Source organism: Echinops telfairi, unplaced genomic scaffold, assembly GCF_000313985.2.
Source record: "Echinops telfairi isolate 266 unplaced genomic scaffold, ASM31398v2 ScPeMD7_7;HRSCAF=31, whole genome shotgun sequence".
Classification (NCBI taxonomy): domain Eukaryota; kingdom Metazoa; phylum Chordata; class Mammalia; order Afrosoricida; family Tenrecidae; genus Echinops; species Echinops telfairi.
The window spans coordinates 800,224-804,261 of record NW_022103904.1 but is presented as its reverse complement, the minus strand read 5'-3'; the positions used below and the strand labels follow the sequence as shown (position 1 = coordinate 804,261).

The following is a 4,038-nucleotide window of genomic DNA, read 5'->3' as shown; positions in this document are numbered from 1 at the left end:
TATATTTCAAGAGAAGAGGCAAGAATGGAGCCAATGCAGGGGCACATTGGACACCGAGTCCCTGCATTGGGAACCTCCTAGGCACAGGGAAAATTTAGAAAAGGCCATAAGACAAAAAACATCAAGAGATAGTGGTGATAAACAATGGCAGAGAAATGGTGACAACAGCCACAGAGAACCAACAGGAGAATCTACGGCCCGCACCAAAAGGAAAGCTGAGTTCCTTTGGGCAGTGGTGTTGCCTATACAGAGGGATGCCTCCAAGTACTTGTTGATGGAGTGAGACTTCATGACCCCTGGTTCTAGAAAGCTGAATGTCTTCAGGCCAAGGCATCCTGCGAAGAGTGGGGTGCCTCTGTGCACTTATCAATAGAATCAAACAAACACTTACCAGAGCAGGACCCAGAAGGAGAAGACATCCAGGAGGGTCTAATGGAAGAGAGCAAGAAGAAGCTGGTCTTATGAGAAACTGCATCCTGAGTTTCTGGCCTTAAATAGTACTTTGCTAATTCTCTAATAAATCCTATCAATGCAAAAAAACCAAAAAACTTTATCTTCTTGAGTTGCTCTTTGAAATCTTCTGCTTATCTCATTGACTTCATTGTTTCTTCCATTCACTTTAGCTTCTCTACATTCAAGAGCAAGTGTCAGTCTCTTCTGAAATTCATTTTGGGTTGTTTTTGTTTCCTTTCTTGTCTTGAAAAGACCCTTCGTTATTTTCATGTGTGAAGTCCTTGATGTCAGCCCACAGTTCATCTAGTCTTCGGTCATCAGTGTGCAATACATCAATTCCCGAAGTGGTCTAAAAATTAAGGTTGGAGATATTTAAGATCATTGGGGGGGATCCATAGATGTGCCCATTCTGAAGAAAGGTTATCCAACAGAATGCATGAACTATCAAATAATATCATCAATATCATACACAAGTAAATTTTTTAAAGATAATTCAAACTTTGCTTGCAGCAGTACATCAACAGGAAACTGACAGAAATTCATGTCAGCCATGAACCAATCACAATGATCTATCTGTAACCCCCTCCCAGGGGGCTGGACAACAGAAAAGTGGGTGAAGGGAGACATCAGTCAGTGTAAGACATGAAATAATAATAATAATTTATAAATTATCAGTGGTTCATGAGGGAAGGAAGGTGGGTGAGGGAGGGGGAAAATGAGAAGCTGATACCAAGGGCTCAGGTAGAAAGAAAATGTTTTGAGAATCATGATGGCCACAAATGTACAAATGTGCTTGATACCATGGATGGACAGATCGATTGTGATAAGAGTTGTATGAGCCCCAATAAAATGATTTTTTTTAAAAAGAAATTCATGTCAACTTCAAAAGAGGAAATGAAATGAGGAATATTATTGCTGATGTCAGATGGATCTTGGCTAAAGGAGAAAAAACCACTAGAAAGATGTAGTATCTAAGTTTTATTGACTATGCAAAGACATTTGACTGTGTGAGTCATAATAAATTATGGATGACAGTGCAAAGAATGGAAATTCCAGAACAATTAACTGTGCTTTGTATTTAGACAAAGAGGCAGTTGCTCGTACAGACAAGGGGAAAAGGACATAATTCAAAATCAGAAAATGAATGTGTCCGGGTTGTATTTTTTCAATATATTTATTCTATCTGTCCTTTAATGTTATATAAATTTGCCCTCACTTTGAAATGATTAAGCCAACCCGCTACTTGAAATGAATTCCTCACCACAATCTCCTTCACTTATTGCGTGTACAGATTTTCAGTCCTAAAGAGGCCTTGAACATGTCCTTGCAGTAGAATATGACTAAGTAAGAATGATAGGCTCTTGTCCCAATGAACTTACAAGGACTTACTTACTTACTTAACTTAAGGACATACTTAGGAACAGATCCCATACATAACCCTGCGACTTCCCACACCGTGGGCTTCCAGAAGAATGGACAACCCTGTCTCGAGAGAAGTACAGCCAGAATGCGCCTTAGAAGCAAGCCTCCACCCCAGGTACTTCGGATTGTTATCAGGAGGGACCAATCCTTGGAGAAGGATCTCGTGCTTGGTAAGAGTCAGCCAAAGGAAAACCCCCGATGCGATGGATTGACACAGCGGCTGCAACAGTGAGCCTGTGCAAACATCGGACTCTGAAGATGCTGTAAGACCAGTCAGTGTTTTGTTCGGTTATGTACAACATAACCTTGATTCAGAACCAACTCAAAGGCACCTAATAGAAACAGTCACAACACAGCATCCGTTTATATACTTGTATGACTTGCATGTTGCTGTGAGGCTGGAAACTATGCCACTAGTATTTCACATAGTAGCAGGGTCACCAGGGTAGACAGGGTTCAGAGGATAGACTGGGAATAACTATTTGTTTCTGGATAGTAACCAATGCAAACCTTTGGGATTCCTGCAGAACATTGTCTGATTCCCTTTCTTTGGACACTTCCTCAGGAGCCATCAATCCCTGGAGGAGGACAGCAAGCTTGGTGAAGTAGAGGCCACTGAAGGCCAGCGAGATCGTCCTTGATCAGATGATTGACACAAACACCACAATGGACTCACACACGTTGCTGACCATGAGGTTGACACAGGACCAGGTAATGTTTATTTCTGTTACATGTAACTTGCCATGAGCTGGAGGTGACTGCACACAACTATCAACAAGAGGCGCTACAAAGTCACATGGCAAACGGCGAGGCTAGAGGGGAGATGAAGATTACAGTCATTCCAACAATCGGTCTCTCGCACACCATGTCCAAGTGTTAGCCCCAGTGTCTGTTGCGAATAACTTCTTTGGGTAGCTTGGAGAAGAAGCCCCTAGGTCTCTCAGTTAACTCAACTGCCCATCAGGCAAACACCCTGCTGAGCAGACCTTTCAGCCGGGGTCTGCCATGCTAAATGTGGGGTCTAACCACAGCCTTTAGAAGCTGCTGCTAGCGGGGGAACTTGAAAAGGTTTGCTCTGAGCGCAATGAGTCTTTCCCGTCTACTCCCTGTCACCCCGCATCAGTTTCAGGTCAGGTTCACTAAGAGAAAACAGGGCACAGAGGCATTTGAACTCAACCTTACTTTCCTGAGGAGCAAACTGACAATTAGGAACAAGACCCGCATCAAAAAAGAGCAACCCAGCGTGAAGTCTGTGTAATTAGTCATATGAACTGAGCGCTTCCCCTCTGCTTCCTCATGAACACACGCTTGTCAGGTCTTATATGGAAGGCTTTGCTCCCTGACATGCTACTGAAAGGGGAATGGAAACAGGTAGTTTCACATTAAAACCACGAAAAGCCCTCGCTGGGCAACAGAATGCTCCTCGGAAAATCACTTTTAGGGTTCCCTTTGGCCTTGGCAGTTACAGATAAACTTGTGAGGTGAGGTTTGTAATTATATGCCTCCAAGATGGACTGCCTCTTGTTCAGAACCCCGACCTTTAGAATTCCTTGCTCATGCTAATGGGAACTTGAGCAAGATGAAGGATTCAAGATGAAGGCCAGACACGGTCTGTTAATCCTGGGACCTGGGTCCAGTGTCAGATTACCCAATAAACAAGGTAAGCACGGGCTTACTTGCACTTTCTTACTAATCAGTAGTGAACAATTGCACCTTTTTTTCACCACATCAAAGATTCTGCTTCTAGGTATGGCTGGCATCTGTCTCACTCCCTACCCTCAGCACCTTCCTACAGAAGCAAAATATCTTTTCATATTTTCAGTCTCTGACAGGGACAGAGTCCTCAGTAAACAAAATAAAGCCATGCTTGTCTTATTTACTGGGAAATCCACTCCCTGACTGGTTGCTTCAGTTTCTGCACTTTGTCATAGTTTTATTCCCTGAAAGCAATATGAGTGGTCACCTGGCATCAGGAAAGATTAGAGAAACCATCTGCCTACTAGCACCTGGCTGGGGCAACTCCAGCCATTGCAGAAAGGATTCTCCCACCCTCGAGTGCTCATGCAGACAAGCCCTGGATGGATACAGCATCTTATTACTACCAGGGTTCTCATGGTGGGCCTGCCTGACTTTCTACTGTATCTTGTTTTTCATTCAAGTGTC

The 4,038-nt window shown here is 43.4% G+C and overlaps 1 long non-coding RNA gene across 2 annotated transcripts in view; it reads right to left on the bottom strand.

The window, feature by feature from the left end:
- LOC123521253 overlaps positions 1 to 4,038 on the bottom strand; it is a 31,806-nt gene that overhangs the window by 4,734 nt on the left and 23,034 nt on the right. The window contains exon 1 of one of the 2 annotated variants that reach the window (XR_006679723.1): positions 392 to 527. The exons of the other annotated variant lie outside the window; for it this stretch is intronic. This is a non-coding gene — a long non-coding RNA (uncharacterized LOC123521253). Of the gene's footprint in view, positions 1 to 391; positions 528 to 4,038 lie in introns of those variants that run through there. 2 annotated transcript variants of the gene reach the window in all.